This window comes from Macaca fascicularis, chromosome 12, assembly GCF_037993035.2.
Source record: "Macaca fascicularis isolate 582-1 chromosome 12, T2T-MFA8v1.1".
Lineage (NCBI taxonomy): Eukaryota > Metazoa > Chordata > Mammalia > Primates > Cercopithecidae > Macaca > Macaca fascicularis.
The window spans coordinates 86520257-86539288 of NC_088386.1; the positions used below are offsets into that span (position 1 = coordinate 86520257).

General features: G+C 39.7%; 1 long non-coding RNA gene across 1 annotated transcript; it reads left to right on the plus strand.

Moving 5' to 3' along the window:
- Positions 1 to 1435: 1435 nt before the first annotated feature.
- On the plus strand, positions 1436 to 18204 carry LOC135966579 (uncharacterized). Its single transcript, XR_010580001.2, has 3 exons — positions 1436 to 1567; positions 17609 to 17713; positions 18102 to 18204. It is a non-coding gene; the product is annotated as an uncharacterized lncRNA (long non-coding RNA).
- Positions 18205 to 19032: the final 828 nt, after the last annotated feature.

The following is a 19032-nucleotide window of genomic DNA, read 5'->3' on the forward strand; positions in this document are numbered from 1 at the left end:
AATAGAATGGGCCTGTGAGGCTGCAAAGAGATAATTTCCTTGGTCTAAGAACTATTTGCCTTGTGTGGGAAGAGATTGATAGGTGGAAGTTTCAGCCAGGGAGTAGGTGGGAGTGGCCAATGTGAAGGAGGAAAACTGCCGTGAGGGATAGAATTTGGAATGCTAGCTGCTTTTTTAGCTAACTCGTCAGCATAAGCATTGTCCTGAGCGATGGTTGGGGGGAAGAAAATAGATTTTGGAAGTTATGAGAACTGTAGAGAGTTGAGCATAGTTTGTGATTTTTAGGGCCTCTAACAGTATTAAAGCAGTGGCAGCCACTGCGCACAGACATGAGGGCAAGGCTAAAACAGTAAGGTCAAGTTGTTTGAACGGAAAGGCTACGGGACGCGGTCCCGGCTCTTGTGTAAGAATTCTGACCGCACTAACCATGCCTAGCAAGGAAAGGAGTTGTTGTTTTGTAGAAGGGATTGGGGTTTGGGAGATTAGCTGGAACACGATCAGCAGGGAGAGTAAGTGTGTATTTATGAGAATTATGCCGAGATAGGTAACAAATGAGGAAGAAATTTCGGCTTGACTGAAGTAATGAGGGCTGTCTGTGAAGCCTTGCAGCAGCAGAGCCCAGGTAATTTGCCGAGCCTGATGGGTGTCAGGGTCAGTCTAAATGAAAGCAAAAGATAGGCTGGGATGAAGGGTGTAAAGGAATAGTAAAGAAAGTATGTTTGAGATCCAGAACAGAATAATGGGTTGTGGAGGGAGGTATTGAGGATAGGAGAGGATATGGCTTTGGCACCACGGGGTGGATAGGCAAAACAATTTGGTTGATAAGGTGCAGATCTTGAACTAATCAGTAAGCCTTGTCTGGTTTTAGGACAGGTAAAATGGGGAAATTGTAAGGGGAGTTTACAGGCTTTAAAAGGCCATGCTGTAGCAAGTGAGCGATAACACTTTAATCCTTTTAAAGCATGCTGCGGGGTGGGATACTGGCGTTGAGTGGGGTGGGGTAAGGGTGATTGGGTTTAATGAGATGGTAAGGGATGCATGATCAGTTGCCAAGGAGGGGTATCCTATACTTGTGGGTTAAGGTGGGGCGAGATACAAGAGGCGGATGTGAAGGAGGCTTTGAACTGGGGGAAAAGGCAGCAATGAGGTGTGGCTGTAGCCTAGGAATAGTCAGGGAAGCAGATAATTTAGTTAAAATGTCTTGACCTAATAAGGGAGCTGGGCAGGTGGGGATAACTAAAAAGGAGTGCATAAAAGAATGTTGTCCAAATTGGCACCAGAGTTGGGGAGTTTTAAGAGGTTTAGAAGCCTGGCTGTCAATACCCACAACAATTATTGAGGCAAGGGAAACAGGCCCTTGAAAAGAAGGTAATGTGGAGTGGGTAGCCTCCATATTGATTAAGAAGGGGACGGACTTACCCTCCAGTGTAAGAGTTATCCAAAGCATCTGTGATGATCCAGGAGGCTTCCGAGGAGATGGGGCAGCATCAATCTTCAGCCGCTAAGCCAAGAAGGTCTGGAAAGGAGTCAGAGAGCCTTGGGCCAGAGTCCCTGGAGTGGCTGCTGGGTGAGTTGAACAGTCCGATTTCCAGTGGGGTCCCGCACAGATGGGACACGGCTTAGGAGGAATCCTGGGCTGCGGGCATTCCTTGGCCCAGTGGCCAGATTTCCGGCACTTGTAGCAAGCTCCTGGGGGAGGAGGTTCTGGAGGAATCCCTGGCAGCTGCGGTTCAGGCGTTTGGAGTTGCGTGCTGGAGACGTGGCTGGGGTTTGTCTCACAGTGGAGGCAAGGAATTGCAACTCAGAAATAAGTTGCTACTTGGCTGCCTCTCCTCTATTATTGTACACCTTGAAGGCGACATTCATTAAGTCGTGTTGTGGGGTTTGAGGGCCGGAATTTAATTTTGGGGGTTTATTTAATTATTGGGTAATAAAATAAAATGCATATGAAGAATAAGACGGCCTTCTGACCTTTCAGGGTCTAGGGCTGAAAAGCGTCTCAGGGTTGCTGCTAAACAGGCCATGAACTGGGCTAAGTTTTTCATATTTGATGAAAAAGAGCCTAAACGCTAAATTGGTGAGATGTTCCTTGGGCTGGTTGGTCTGAGGACTAGAGGTCATAGGTGGATCTTTCTCACGGAGCAAAGAGCAGGAGGACAGGGGATTGATCTCCCAAGGGAGGTCTGCGATCCGAGTCACGGCACCAAAATGTCATGCGCGTCCGTGTGAAGAGACCACCAAACAGGCTTTGTGTGAGCAACATGGCTGTTTATTTCACCTGGGTGCAGGTGGGCTGAGTCCAAAAAGAGAGTCAGCAAAGGGAGATAAGGGTGGGGCCATTTTATAGGATTTGGGTAGGTAAAGGAAAATTACAGTCAAAGGGGGGTTGTTCTCTGGCGGGCAGGAGTGGGGGTCACAAGGTGCTCAGTGGGGGAGTTTTTTGAGCCAGGATGAGCCAGGAAAAGGAATTTCACAAGATAATATCACAGCTTAAGGCAAGGACCGGCCATTTTCACTTCTTTTGTGGTGGAATGTCATCGGTTAAGGCGAGGCAGGGCATTTGCACTTCTTTTGTGATTCTTCAGTTACTTCAGGCCATCTGGGTGTATATATGCAAGTCACAGGGATGCGATGGCTTGGCTTGGGCTCAGAGGCCTGACAACAGTCTTTCTGTTTAAGAGTACATACCTCTTAGGGTATTCTGACATATACTTGAAATGCTAGCACAGTCTGCCTTTTATGTTAGTGTATTTTTAAAAAGACCAGTCGAGTTGTCCTACTGATTGGTCGACCTTCTGGGTTTGTCTGGTTGCTTTCACCTGATATCCCTTAACTTGTTTCCCTATTGCTTGAATCAACTGTAAAATGGAAGTCATGTCTAAAACTGTGTATTCTTTAAAAACAAACAAACAAACAAACAAAAAAAACCTTGTTTATTGAGATTAAATCTACATAACATAGAATTCACCATTTTAATTGTTAAAAGTGTATAATTCAGTGGTTTTTAGTGTATTCAACACGCTGTGTAAGCATCACCACTATCTAATTCCAGAATGCTTCCATCACCACGAAAAGAAACCCTGGATCTCCCAATTCTTCCCTCTTCCGTCCTTTGGCAATACTAATGTACTTTCTGTTTGCATGGATGGACCCTGGTTTCTTTGTTTGACCCTTACCTTATATGAACATTTCATATAAATGAAATCATATAATATGTGGTCTTTTGTGTCTGGCTTCTTTCACTTAGCATAATGTTTTCAGGGTTTATTCAGTACTTTATTACTTTTTATGGTTGAATAATTTTCCATTGTGCCATGTTGTGTTTATTCATTCATCAGTTAAATATCAGGTACAAGGAGGAATCAGTGGAAGCTGGGTTGCTTCCACTCTTTGGCTATTATGAATAATGCTGCAACAAATATTCCTGATTCCTGTATTATTTGGACATAGGTTTTTACTTCTCTAGGATACTTACCTAGGAGTGGAATTGCAAGGAAAACTCTTCTTGAAAGTTCTGCCAAATTGTTCTCCACAGTAGCAGCGCTATTTTATATTCCCACCAGCCATGCATGAGGGTTCCAATTTCTCCACATCCTTACCCAGAACTGTTATTTTTCTTTCTTAAATTATGTTTCTCCATATCCTCACCCATACTCATCAGTTTTTCTTTTTTAAAACTTATATTCATTCTAGTGAGTATGAAATGGTATCTCATTGTGATTTTGACTTGCATTTCCCTAATGACTAAAGATGTCGAACATCTTCTTGTGTGCTTATTGGCCATTTGTAAATCTTCTTTGGAGAAATGTCTATTCAAGCCCTTTGCCCATTTTTAAATCGAGCCACTTCTTTATATATTCTGAATGCAAGGTCTTTATCAGGTATATGATTTGCAAACATTTTCTCTCATTCTGTAAGTTTTCTTTTCACTTTCTTTATAGTGACCTTTCATGTAAAAAAAAAAATTTATGAAGACCAATTTATCTATTTATTTGTTTAGTTGCTTGTGCTTTGGGTGGTGTCATATTTAAGAAACCATTGCTTAACCCAAAGTCATGAAGATTTACACCTATGCTTCCTTCTAAAAGTTTTATAGTTTTGGCTCTTATATTTAACTATTTGATCTACTTTGAGTTAATGTCTGTACATGGTGTCAGGAAGAGGTTCAAGTTCATTTTTCTGCATGTGGGTATCCATTTGTTCCAACACCATTTGTCAAACTTTCTGTATTCTCATTAGATATTTCTGACCAGATTACATCTTAGGTGATGTTAGATACTCCACTTTGAATCACATCAGAAGATATTACCTTGGTGAACCACCATTAGAAATAACTGTTTATTCAGTGCCATGACCATTAGATCCCCCCATTGTTCAGTGATATTTTCCTTTGTGATTAGAAAGTAATTTGTGTGGTGTTAATCTGGTGCCAAAAGAATGTCAAGTCATTAATTAACTATTCTCCTAATGGCTTTAACAAGTAATTTTACCACTTGTTATCATCACCAAGTAATCATCTGGTTTCTGTTCTGTAAAATGAAGGATTAGATGAGATTATCTCAAACTTCACTTTTAGCTTTAATATTATTTTATTATCTTAGTCTCTATGTTGGGTTTATTTGCATTGAGCTATATTTTTTTCTACAGTAACAAAATGAGACAGTTACTTCAAATGACTAAGAGAGTGGACATTTATCTCCAGGAAGAGGTGGCAATCTCTTATTGAATGATATTTTAAGGAAACATAGTTTGTTTTCTTTCTTTCTTTCCCTTTCTCTCTTTCTTTCTTTCTTTCTTTTTCTTTCTTCTTCCTTCTTTCTTTTTTCTTTCTTTTTCTTTCTTCTTCCTTTTTTCTTTCTTTCTCTTCTTCCTTCTTCCTTCCTTCCTTCTTCCCTCCCTTCCTGCCTCCATCCCTCTCTCTCTCTTTCTCCCTTCCCTTCTTTCTTGCTTGCTTTCTTGCTTGCTTGCTTTCTTGCTTTCTGCTGCTCCTTGTGGAGCAGGGCTAACTCACAGGCAGTGTGCCCAGAGTTGGCTGAGACATACTATTCTTTCTCCCACATTTGTTTTGTCCTTTTATTATTTTATTGTGGCTACTCAAGAGGCTGATATGATAACAGTCTCAGTCATTGAGTTTCATATTTTAAAGCAATGACACTAAACATTTGTGACACCAAATCCAACCTCTGGAGAAATATGAGTAGATGAGATAAATAGATAGATAGATAGATAGATAGATAGATAGATAGATAGATACATACATACATACATACATAGATTACCTATTGATGATAGATAGATAGATAAAGGATAGATAGATGATAGATCAATAGATGATAGATCAATAGATGATAGACAGAAGATAGATAGGTAGATAGATAGATAGATAGATAGATAGATAGATAGATAGATAGATAAAGAAATTTCCTGAATCCTTGGGAATGTTTTGAGTAAAGAAGACTGGAAAAGACCAAGGAGACAAAATAACCATTTGTAAATATCTTGATGTCTCAGATCTACATCTAAGAAAACAGACCCAGTCTTTGTTGAATAAAGAAATAAGATGGGGTGGAATTTAAAGGCAGGCAGATATCAGATCAATATAAAGAAGCTGTCTCTAAAATCCAGTCTGTCTGGACTAGAACAGGCTGCAGTCCTGTGAGGCAGACAGCTACTACTCTTGGAAGCGTCCCAGCAGAGGCTGGTGAGCCACCATTCAGGAATGCTAGGGCCAGACTTCTGCATCAGGCAAAATAACATCTTCTCCCTCTTCATTCATATTATTAAACTCTAACTCTCATTTAACCTCCTCAACATTTCACATATTTATCCACTATCATTTCTAGCTCCACTGCCTAGGGCTAAAATCTCCTACCAATTTTCTACATGAACTTGATGCTCAAGGCAAATTTTACTAGTCACTCCTCCTGCTTCCCCTATCATTGCAAATTATCTCTCAACACTCAGCTCAAAATCTCTTCCTAAGGGAAGCCTTTTTCTAGTCCAGCCCAGCAAAGTCCTTGACTACCTCAACTGAACAAAATGATACTTTGTGGCTACTTCCATTATGCACTTATCACTGTCTATTGTAATTTTGTGCTTACACATCTGGCTCCCCTACTAGATGATAAACTTCTCCAGGGCAAGGAGCATGCCTTAACTTTGTATCACCAGCACCTGGAAGAGTGTTTCCTATAATAGTTGCTCAAAAAATATTTGGTGAATAAATGAATCAATTTATGAATCATTGAGATTCCATATTTCTATTGAGTTCTGATTCATATGACAGCTTTGGGAGTGAGGATGGAGTGTTTGGCGACTGACGACAGTATTTTGTATTTAAAGTAGTACTTTTCAGCTTCCAATTTGTTATGATCTTTATCTGTCCCCTTGAGAGGATGTTTGCTATGGATGACTAAAAAGAAGTATTGACTACTGACTACAACAGTAAAGAGGAAAGTAAAACAGTAAAGAGGAAAGTTATTGCAATGAGCTTTTGGCTCTCACAATGCCCTGTCTGAAGACTTAGTTAATACTGATGAAAAGAGGAGACACAGGGAAGTAGAAAGGATATCATTTGATTATTGGAGGGGAGGAAGAAGAGAGAAGTAGTGGAGAACATGGGCATGAGAATATAAACATCAGAAGACAAAATGGATGAGTCATATATAAATGGCACTTTATATATATATATATCATGATATATATATCATGACATCACTATATATATATATATAAATGATGCCATTTTGTGATGCACTGATAAGAGAGTCATGCTTAGAGGACCCTAGGAGTTATCAATCTGTGGTCAAGAAGAGAGCAACAAGGGGCTCCTGGGAGGCTATACGGCATCCTAGCAGATGAAGATTAGCCTACAGATGTGCTGAAGAAGGATGCTCAGCCACTGACACTAGGCCTTTTCTCCCTGCTGAAATAAGCAGCACCCTTTCATGCCATGACAAGTAATGTTTGGTTCTCTTGGCTATGGCCATCCTGAAGGAAATTTGGGAAGTAGGCAAAATTTAACATGTATCTATATTACCTTTTTACGGCCCCTGCTGCCATCTCTAGTTCTCTAATTTCCCCATTGTCCCTTCATTTCCCCATTGTCCCAGCCCTCTCCCCAGCTGTGGCACCCCATCAAGGCATTCTGGCATTCCATTCTCTGGGACTTATTCTCTCCTAACCCTCCCTAGGAGCCATGACACCGTGTTTATTCTCTCTGGAAAATAGGCTTGACCAGTCTGAGATAAATTGTTAGTGACTGACAATGGCTGTGATTCCTAGTGGGTTATTCTTCCTACATTTGCATTCTGCCAGGGATTTTCAACGGCTTAGTCAAAAGGTAGAGAAAATATTAAATACCGAAAAAAGGAAACCATTTGAAAAGGTAACCCAAACTTCACCTTCCTTTAAAATAGAGGTCTCGACCTTAAGAAGCTTTGAGATTCTTAACATATAGATTTCATATTTCAATAAAATAAACAGAACATGTAGTTCTACAGATTTTTGTTTTACTCTAGTGATTTTGATAGCAGTTGTTATTTGGGGAGGAGTATATTTGTCAAAGCAACTAATCATCTTTGTATTTCAAAAAAAAAAAAAAAAAAAAAACCCAGAATGTAATGACAATTTGAAAATCTGCCCAGTATGCTTTTTGAGAAATGGATAGTGATTGTTGGCATCTCATTTTCTGTGCCTCTTCCTAACACTCCCTTACACGGGTACACCCTGCCCATTGTCAGGGTGAATCTAAAGACAGATTGTCTCAAACTTTAATGAGACAGAAATGTGTTGTCTCCAAACTACACTGAAAGAAAATCAAATGGGGCAACCACTGAAAGAAAATCAAATGGCAAAACCACAAGCTTTTAACTGCTGCCCTATGAACCTACTCTTCAAGAATGTAATACTGGTTTTCAATGGTGCCTGGAAATGTTTTCCTCTAGGTTGAGAAAGGGAAAAAAGGAAAGGATGAGGAAGATAGAAAAGGAGGAAGGAAAAAAATGAGGGAAGGAATATTCCAACTCCTTACTGCTAAGCAGTAATGCTGAGATATCAACATTTTGAAATGAAAACTTCTTAGAATATTTATTTTTTCCAAATTTGGCCCAGGGCCTTGACTGGCAGTACTTGTGCACTTTATTACTCATATACATTTTAAATAATTATGTACATTTTTCATATTTCGTTCTATCCCTCTAGCTCCATGTTGGGGCATCTGAAACAACTATTTCAGGCATTTGGTTTTCCGGTCTCTAAGGAAAGATATCTCCAATTCTGTTTTGCTCTTGCCTACATTCTTTTGACATTATTATAAAAGCAGACACGATAATGAGCTTTGATGGGATGAGCTGCTGAAATGGCTTAGGATTCAGAATTCAGCATACTATGGCCCACAAACCAAATCCAGACTGCTGTCTGCTTCTTAGTTTTACTGAAACACAGCCATGCCCATTCATTTACTTGTTGTCTATGGCTGCTTCTGTGCTATAATGACAAAGTTGACAGGGACTGTATGGTATACAAAGCCTAAAATTGTGACAAATACTGTATAGCCTGAAAAGCCTAAATTCTTACTATCTGAATATTTTCTGTTTGCACAGGAATATAAACCAAATATGTCAACTGTGCACACTATTTAATTCAGCTGACACAATTTTTGCAGCAAGACTTTGTTGACGAAGGAAGCAGTGTACAGATTGACATTCTGGTGCAAGCTCTCTCTCTCTCTGTGGATCAGCACTTTTAGTAGCACTGGTTTAAGTGACTCTATAAAACTTTTACTTTGAGGAAAATACTTACTTGATAACATTTCTAGGTTGTATGACTCATAGATGTAGTTAGAGCTATCAGCTTTCGCTGTTTCATAAAGTTGCCCCCAAATTTTGTGACTCAACAAATGGCAGTTCGGCATTTTGGACTGGGCTCAGCTTGGTGGTTTGGCTTTGTCCAGGCTAAGATGATCTTTCAGCTGGGCTTGTTCATGTATCTGTGGCGGCTGGTGGGTTAGCTGGGGCTGGTTAGTCTAAGACAGTTCAACCATTACAACTTTCTGCTCCACTTGGTCTCCTTTGATGCTCAAGATATGCTGGGCAAGAGTCTGAGATCAGAAGGAGTGAAAGCTGTGAGGTCTCTTGACACCTGGATTCAAAACATACAAACTATCCCTTCCGTCACATTATTGGCCCAAGCAAGTTTCAAGAGCAGCCCACCTGATCTTGGGGGTGGGGAAGTAGATTCCACTTCTTGCTGGAAGGGGATGCAAAGTATTGCAGCCATTTTTGCAATCAACCACAGGAAGGGAGAAGGGAGAAAGAAGACAACCGCTTCTCTTCAGTCCTTTCTTTTCCAAACTTTGGTCAAATTTCACTACCTGCATTCTGCCAGGGATTTTCAATGGCTTAATCAAAAGGTAGAGAAAATATTAAATACTGAAAAAAGGAAACCATTTGAAAAGGTAACCCAAACTTCCCCTTCTTTTAAAATAGAAGTCTCAACCTTAAGAAGCTTTGAGATTCTTAAGATACAGATTTCATATTTCATGAAAATGAACAGAACATGTAGTTCTAGAGATTTTAATCGCCTATCATAATACTCCCCAATTGGCCTGACCCAATTTCAGAGTTTTATGTGACCTCTAGGAAAGACTCTGACATCAAAAAAATACATTTGAATTGTAGTAAGAGCAACAGAAATTATAGTAATTATAGTAAGAATTATAGTAGGAGCAATAGAAACAGCTGAAGTCTAGGAGTCCGGGTCCCTCTGCTGCAGAATTTAGGCTTTATAGTATATGAGATTATAGCATTATAAATTTTGTGCTAAACATTTCAATAGTTGTATCACCTTCAGCAGTTTGGCAGTGCTTACTGATCTATATAGACTCTAATATATCACAAAACTTTAATGAGATAAACATAAAATGCTAAATACTAAATAACACACCTTAGGAGGTTCTGAGCATTTCCTACTCCTATCACCTGGGTGACACAGTTTGTTTAATGTATATGACTACATGTTTGGTATTTTTGTTTGTGTGGCAATACATATGTGGATATGTTATTATTCTCACAAACCTTTATTTGGGAGGTAAGAAAGAATGGATGAAGGTGAGAGACTGTATAACTTAACAATGATCACTTTTCATACCTGCAAATTTCTCTTAGAGTCAGTGCATTTTCTTAGAGAAATTAACTTTCCAGGGGGCATATTATTCCATCCCGTCTTATTCTTAAAGTGATCTGAAATGTTAGATGTGCTTTTACTATAAAGTTTCAGGAAAAAAAAGACAATAGAAATAATGACTAACACAAAGATCAAGTATTGACAAAAATATGTATAGATGCATTTAGACACAGAATTATTCTTCAGTGGCCTTAATGTAAAACCCTACTTACCATATCCATGTTGAAAACTTTGATTCACATTTTACTCCATGATTCAGGCTCTGACCTTAGAACTCAGAACCTGCACACAAATCCTATCTTTCGTGCTTCCTGAAGCTCTCAGGTGCTATGTAACCCAGAAATCCTAGCTTTTCCAGCCTAGAAGTCACACTTGGCTTTAGGATTTTGACAATAGTCCAAGCTTATATCTTGCTTAACTTCAGGTAGTCCAATTTTTACTGGGATCTACTTTCCAAGTATTTCAGGAAATTCCCAGAAAGGGCTTCCTTGTTTTATAAAGGCACAATGACTTGCCACCTCAGCCCATCAGCTGATTCTGGACTGCTGCTCTGTTCTGAGGGTCAAATTTCGTTACTGCCAGACACTGTAATTGCCTTTCGTACCACTTCACCCCCATGGAGGTCAAAGGCATTCAAACCCACACAGTGGTAGCTAAGATCAGGCTGTATTCCTTAACAAGAATTCCCTGGAGGGTTCGTAGGTAACAGAAGGGAACTTCCCTGATAGCTTAAAACATTATGCCAGATATAGTAGTTCTCAGAGTTCTCAAGCCAAGGACCGTCCACAGGAGTCCTCAGTTGGATGTCTCTCGCTTTGGCTGCCAGCCGGCCAACATGTTACAGGGCTGGTTCACTTCTTCCACTGAGTGCTTTCTTGAGCACATTGTGCTTTCCCAGAATGGAGGCCCTAATGCCCAAGGCCAGGACAGAAGAAACTACTTCTCCTTGTCCCATTTCCAATCCAAGACTAGCTTTTCCAGTGATAGAACATCCAAGGGATAAGAAATAAGCTTCATAGGGCAGGGGCTTTTTGTGTTTGTCACTGACATATTCCAAGTAACTAAAATAGTGCCTGAGCCTAGAAGGACTTCAATAATAATTGAGCAATTGAATAAAATGGTTTATTTTTCTAAAACAAACTAATAAAGACTCAGTAAGTGTCTAGTTACATAATTCAGAACAACATCAGAAAAGCTTGGTCCAACATGGGAATTTACAAACCCAGTCTACTCCCTTTAGGGTCTCTTCTCCAGCATAAGATAAATGTATACCTCCATATCACTTCTGCCCAAGTGGCTCTCCACTCCTGACCTCCTCTTTCTGAAGGCTCACCCAGGATGACACAAAAGCACCACTAAAGAATAGTTTCAGACAGAATGAAATCTAACTCCTTGTTCAGAAAAGAAACATTCTCCTAAAGGATACAATCCACAGAAATGTATCTCCATCCTCAGTGGAGACAAATTTTCATAGTTTAACTCCTCAAAGTCTTAATTGTCTGAATTCCAAATTGGGTACTGCTCAATTTCTCTTAAGTGTCCAACACAGTGATTATTTCTCGAAATAGTGATTTTCTCAAAAACTAAACCATAAACTCTACATTTAGAGACAAAAACACTCTTCTCACTTCAAATTGGCAGTTTTCCCTCTTCATGGGCATCAAAGTTTCCAAAAATATCTTGGGGCCCAATTTCAGCAGAGCACCAACTTTCTAGCATATGTTGCTCAGTCACTGTCTAGTTTCTAGAATATAAGCCAAACCTTTATGATGGGTGGAAAATTCCCTCTGGTCTGAATCAGCAGAGCTTCTCTCTCTGCCTCCACCCCTTTGTCACTCAAGGACATTGCAATGATCTACATTTGCTCTTTCTGGGTATTTGTACTGTGGGTAGACCTTTGCTGCTTAATCAACTTTCAACCAATGGATCCATGTCAGTAAACTGACAGATCAACCCAAAGGAGGAGAGAATGTACCTTGTTTCATGAAAGATGATTTTTCTTCTTGTGTACCGGTTATCTATTATTATTTACCTACACAAATAATTATTGCTCTTCCTCACAATCCTCCAACTGTTCTAATCCGTGGTAACTATGAAAATGCACCTCTCAGATTTCTGCCTGTGGGCACCCTTGGCTGCTGTGATCTGAAATCATCATTGTATTTGAGCCAAAGTCGTGCTTCCTACAGGCTGCTTTTAGCCAATGACTGAGCAAAACAGGAATACTAAGGCAGACTTGCTTCTGAGAGTCACAGAGCTCCTCTGATAGGCAACTTTGACTTTAGGATTTCCCAATATTTGCCAAACTTTCTTAGAGCTAAACTGAAGTCTAGGGTGATTCTCCTAATTCTCTTCCTTTTTCTCACTCATTCAACCAGGTCAGGCCTGGGTTGTGCAGTCTGATGATTCTCCTGGCCTTCATTTTCTACTCCCTACCTACCTTATTTTTCTCTCAAAGGCATTGCCCCTAATAAACCTCTTTTTCCTCTATCTCAACTTGAAGCCTGACTCTTGGAGGACCCAAATCAACACCAATGGTACTGATGTTGAGAAATGGGCTGAGAAATGGGTGACAAAGTAGGAGTTTGGGACTGGCTCACTCACCACCTGGCAGATGAAGGGTTGTCATCCTGGTTGGCAGGCAGGGCACAGATAGTACTTGGCACAAAGTGGTAGTGGCTCAGTGGCTCAAGACTTCACTCATGATGACCTGGAAAAATATCCTGGTGAAGTAAAATGCTGTAGCAAATATGATGACGCCAGCATTTAAAATGCATGGGGAGGGTGGATAGTGCCTGCAAATAAACATTTTTAGGATTATTAGTTGGAAGCAGAGATAATACTGATATCTAGAGATTCAAAGCATGGTTATGGTCCCTTCAACCCCCACTAGAGTGGTGGTCTACAGGGCCAGGTAATAAATGAGTTGGCTAAAATTTCACCCACTGGATTCAGGACTCCACTTAGTGGTCATTTCCCAAGTTCCTGAGAGTATCATTGGAATTGGCTTAGCATTTGGAATAACCCCCACATTAGGTCCTTGGGCTATCATAGGGGAAGAGGTTAAGTGGAAACCTCTGAAACTGTCCCCAAACCGTAGCCAAGATAATAAATTAACGAAAAGTATCGCCAGGCAGTGTCTCATGCCTGTAACCCCAGCACTTTGCGAGGCCGAGGCGGGCAGATCACCTGAGGTCGGGAGTTCGAGACCAGCCTGACCAACATGGTGAAACCTCTTCTCTACTAAAAATACAAAAATTAGCCAGGCGTGGTGGCATGAGCCTGTAATCCCAGCTACTCAGGAGGGTGAGGCAGGAGAACTGCTTGAACCCGGGAGGCGGAGGTTGCAGTGAGCTGAGATCGTGCCACTGCACTCCAACCTGGGCGACAAAGTGAGACTCTGTCTCAAAACAAAAAGCAAGCAAGCAAACAAATAAACAAATAGTATCATATCCCATGAGATGGTAGAAATGATTGCTACAATTAAAAACTTAAACGATGCAGGAGTAGTAATCACTCCATCTCTGTTTAACTTACCAGTGTGGCCCCTGCAGAAACCAGATGGGTCCTGGAGAATAACCGTATACTATTACAGACTTAATCAAGTAGTAAACCTGATGATTATAGTTACTGTGCCAGATGTGATATTGTGCTAAGCAGATTAATAAAACTTCAGGTACCTAGTTTTCAGCCATTGATTTGGACAACATATGTTTTTCCCATTCCAATTAGAAAAGAAGATCAGAAAAGGTTTGAATTCAGATGAAATAGACAATAATATTGATCTCTAATTTTGTCTTGTGGCTGTGGTAACACTCTTACCCTTTGCCATAATTTTGTCTGAAAAGGTCTGAATCACCTATGAGTCCCTCAGAACACCACACTGATTCATTACATCAATAAAATCATGATGACTGGACAAAAGAGGAAGAGGTGGCCACCATACTGGAAGCCTTGGTTAGATACGTGCTCCAAAGGGTAGAAGATGAACCCTACCAAGTCTCAGGACCTGCCAGTACAGTGAAATATTTAGGAGTCCACTGGCCATTCCCTCCAAAGTAAAAGACAAATTGCTGAATCTGTGAACAAACGTGGGAGGCGGCATGAAGTGTGAAGACTTTTTTGTATTGTCCCTTAATGCTCAGCAAATAGCAACTACCATGAAAAAAGTACTCGACAGATAAGTAGACAAAATGACTCACCCAGTTGATTTTAGTCATCCCAGAACTGACACAGTGGGTATGTGAATGAAGTAGCCACAGTGGCAGATATGGAGGCTATATATGGGCCCAACAGCATGGTCTGTCACATACTGAGGCAGACATAGCTACTGCTGTCTCTTAGTGGCCAGCTTTTCAGAACCAAAATCAGCGCTAAGCCCCCAATAAGGTACTTCTGACCTGTTTTCTCCTTGCCTTCTGTGAAGTATCTGTCACACCCTTTATGAGATGGGAGTGGAACAGAGGTGAGCTCATGGAAAGGTACCTACTCCTGTGACTCCTCTGCTGGCTGTCTCAAGCTACCAGACAAATGGATGATTCAACATGCTGGTGGGAAAGAAAAATACCAATTTTTCCATTCAAGGTTAGTTACTTCAAGAAAAAATAATGACATAAAATGTGGACATTGTCCATGAGAAAAGTGAAGAAACTAAAATAATAGACCATTAAAAGAATTCTAAACCACAGGGGAAAGAAAAACAAAAAACAAACAAACAAACCAAAAAAACCCCACACACCTAATAAAAAGATCAGATCAGTTTCTTCCAAAAAAAACAAGGCTAAATGAGACTGGTAATATAAAAAACAATGCTATCTAAGGAAAGGCAATTTTCAAAAAGTAAGAAGATATCACAGAAGCACATGTGTTAAATGTATCAACTAAAATTTAGACATGTCAAAAAAAAAAAAAACCTCAAGAAGTGTACTTGAGTATCTTGAGGGACTCAAAAATGAATACTAGAAGACTAAAATCGCTAAATGATAGAGTCCAGTTGAAATATAATAAGCCCAAATTTAATGTCTTGCTTTAGGAGGATCGGGGGATTCCCAAACCACATTTTACTTCTGCAAAAACAAATTAGAGGAATTAGATCAAATTGTGATCATGCTTAGGTCTTCTACAATGAATTAGCTAACCATTTATAGAATGACTTCTTAGAAACAGATATTTTTCCAATATTTTGCCACTTTTATTAATATTAAAATTCTTACCAAAGGCTGTAGCTACTCCTTATGGTGTCTTTGTAAGAATTAGAAAAAGATGTTCCCTTGGGAATTTCAGCTTCCACTCTCCCTTGTGAAGGGGCGACCTTATTCCACTCACATACCCACTCAGCGAATAAACCTACCACCTACCTCACATAGAAAACTGAGACCAAGAGTGGCAAACTCCAACTTCTGTCTTCACCCCCTTTGATTTAACTTTATCTTTGCATTTTTCTGCTGTGTGGTTCTTTCCACACGTACCCCATCCTCCTGGGCTCTTCCTCCTCTCCTTTTCTAACCTCCAGGTTCCAGCCATACCCCATTTACACGCTCACCCCTTTTGTCGTGCACTTTCTATGTTTTGTTTTCCTTAGCCTTTAAGGAGACCTAAGTTTCCTTAGTTTAAAAATGCAAAAGCTTTCCCTCCACAAACTTGTTGAAAAAATACTGCTCCTCTTTATCCTCCCTTGCTCACCTGTCATTTACTCCTCCATGCTCTGCACTATTGTATTACATCTCACCCCTCGATTCAAAGACACAAAAAGGTCACTTTGACTCACTAAATCACAATAATTTCTGTTTCTATCCTTGACATTTCTGCATCATTTGACTCTATTGACCTTCTTTCTTTAAACTTCCACTGGCTTTTTGGAGAGTTCTACCTCTCTAACTTCTCTTTCTCAGCTTATTATTCTGTCTTTTGTTGATTTTTTAAAGGGCAGGGGAGTGGCACAGTCTCATCTCTTTCTAAGGTTTAATGATGGCATCTACTGTGGAATAAAAGATCACTGAAAGCTTGTACACACTTAACATGTTGGTAGAAAATATATTTTATTTTCTCAGGGGAAAATCCTATCTAAATAACGTTTTAGACTTCTTAGAGATCAAAAAAACTGAATGTCTTGCTAAGCATAGCAATAGATATAATGTTTTTGGAAGTGTCTGATAAGATTCTTTACTAAAAACAACTTAATAAAACAGAAATCACCATGAAAAATACTTAATGGATAAAAACTGCCCTAAAAGCACTAACCATAAGATCATAGGATAAATGGCGCATGCATGTGTAGTCAGTGCACTGAACAAGCACTAACATGTGGAATGTAATCTGAAAAACAACTTTCTTTTTTCTCTTCCTTTGTTAACTTGAATTTATTCAATGGGTCTTGCCTTCCCCTTCCTCTCTGTAGAAACTTGACTTTTCGGCCAGGCACGGTGGCTCATGCCTGTAATCCCAGCACTTTGGGAGGCCAAGGCGGGTGGATCACCTGAGGTCGGGAGTTTGAGACCAGCCTGACCAACATGGATGGAGAAACCCCGTCTCTACTAAAAATACAAAATTAGCCAGGTGTGCTGGTGCATGCCTGTAATCCCAGCTACTCGGGAGGCTGAGGCAGGAGAATTGCTTGAACCCGGGAGGCAGAGGTTGCAGTGAGCCAAGATCGTGTCATCATACTCCAGCTTGGGCAACAAGAGTGAAACTCCGTGTCAAAAAAAGAAAAAGAAACTTGACTTTTCTTCTTACCCTTATATACTAAGAGTTCACTTTGTTGGTTCACTTTAAGATTCTCCCTTGACTTGAGATAAAAGTGGAGGTGATACTCCCTTCACAGTGAGTTGGAGATTCTGTGAAGTGGGTGTCACCTTTTAAAAAATATATCACTTCTGGGCCCAGCGCGGTGGCTCACGCCTGTAATCCCAGCACTTTCGGAGGCTGAGGCGGGTGGATCACGAGGTCAGAAGATCGAGACCATCCTGGCTAACACGGTGAAACCCCGTCTCTATTGAAAATACAAAAAATTAGCCCGGCGCGGTGGCGGGGGCCTCCCAGCTACTCGGGAGGCTGAGGCAGGAGAATGGCGTGAATCCGGGAGGTGGAGCTTGCAGTAAGCCGAGATCCCACCTCTGCACTCCAGCCTGGGCTACAGAGCAAGACTCCGTCTCAAAAGTATATATATATATATATATATATGTATATATTTATATATATAGTGAGATATATATGTATATATTTATATATAGTGATATATATGTATATATTTTATATATACATAGTGAGATACATATATATAAAACTTCTACAAATGCTCAGTAAAACCACCCTTTCATGCCATTGATGTGAGTAAGGACTCTAAGAGTATTGTAACTTTTATTCATAGCACTCTAAAATTCATAAGTTCACAATTTTGTTGGGTATTTGTTACCTTTCTCATTAGGATATCAGCCAAAACTTCCACTTGAACATTCCATTATGCTTGAATGAAGAGGCTAAAACAGCGAGGCACATCAGAGATTGGCTCTAAAGCATCCTTATGAAACAGGTTGGTAAATGATTCAGAGGTGAACATATGCGTGAAATCTCCAAAGTGGCATATGACACGAAACTTCCAGTTAGTAAAATGCCAAGTCAATAGAATAAACTGCAGGAAGATTGCACCAGGCTGGGTGAGTGGGCAGAAAAGTGGTAGATGAGTGTTCAAGGACAAGAGAGCAGATGCTTTCAGGACACATAATCCAAATGTAATTCTCAGGGAAGTGGTCTCCAGGGTATCAGTCATGATCCTCTGGAAAGATGGGCTTCAGAAAGGTACAAACTTGCATACAAAACAAGGCTCCTATTTACAGTTCATATGTTACTGGAATTTTTTAAATTAATGCATGTTTGAACTAAAGTTCTTTGTCTTCATTAATGTCATTTCTGTTTTTCAGTGAAGGACAGGGTACATGAATTTCAAAACCAAATTTCAGGACCATGTTTTACAGCAGGAATTTACCTTCAGCCAATATTTTCATGTCTATTTGTAACTAAAGTAAGTTTTTTAAACCTAAATTTATTATTCTTCGTATAGAACTACTTAGAAGGTCTTTAGTATGAATATGCAAATATATTTTCCTTTTTGTTTCTATTAAGATGTGTGTATATATTTATCTACGTATTTTCTCTCAATCGGGTGTGTGTGTGTACAGTTGATAATACAAATATGTAATTACTTGAGGTGTAATTAAAAGTCCTCAAAAGACTTTCTCAAGATTTTTTTCCCCATTGAAGAGGGGAGGCATTGGATAGCTGGTACAATTTCTGCTAATAAAAATAAATGTCCTTCAGACAGGAATTAGATAAGCAGCTTGTTTCTGCAAAACTTGAACTGCAGCCAGTCTGGTGCAAACTCATTTCATAAATATTTCCCTCTTCAAAAAAAAAAAAAATTTTTTTTTTGAGAAGATGGATGTATTCAAAATTTTCCAGGAAGGTACTAAGAATTCTGCTCATGATTATCTCAGGAGGAAGCTTCCATCTGTTCTCTCTAATAGTTTAACTTGCTCTACTTTGTTCAATATTTCTCAACCAGGACTTTGGAGTTTCTGCATAAGATCAAATATTTTTCTCATTTCCCTCTTTTATTAAAATACCACGTTTATATGAAGGATGAGCCCTCTGCTATATTGCTTACAGTGCTATTTTAGGATACAGAAAATATTTTGTCACAAAGAAAGATTTCCTGACATCTCTAAGGCTATATAAATATTTATATATCTTTTGAATTGCTATGATTGGTTGATTTTGAAGAGTCTCAGTCTCCATCTGATTTCTCTGCTTCCCTGATAAACCTTCTTCAATCCCTACATTAGTTCTTTTTTT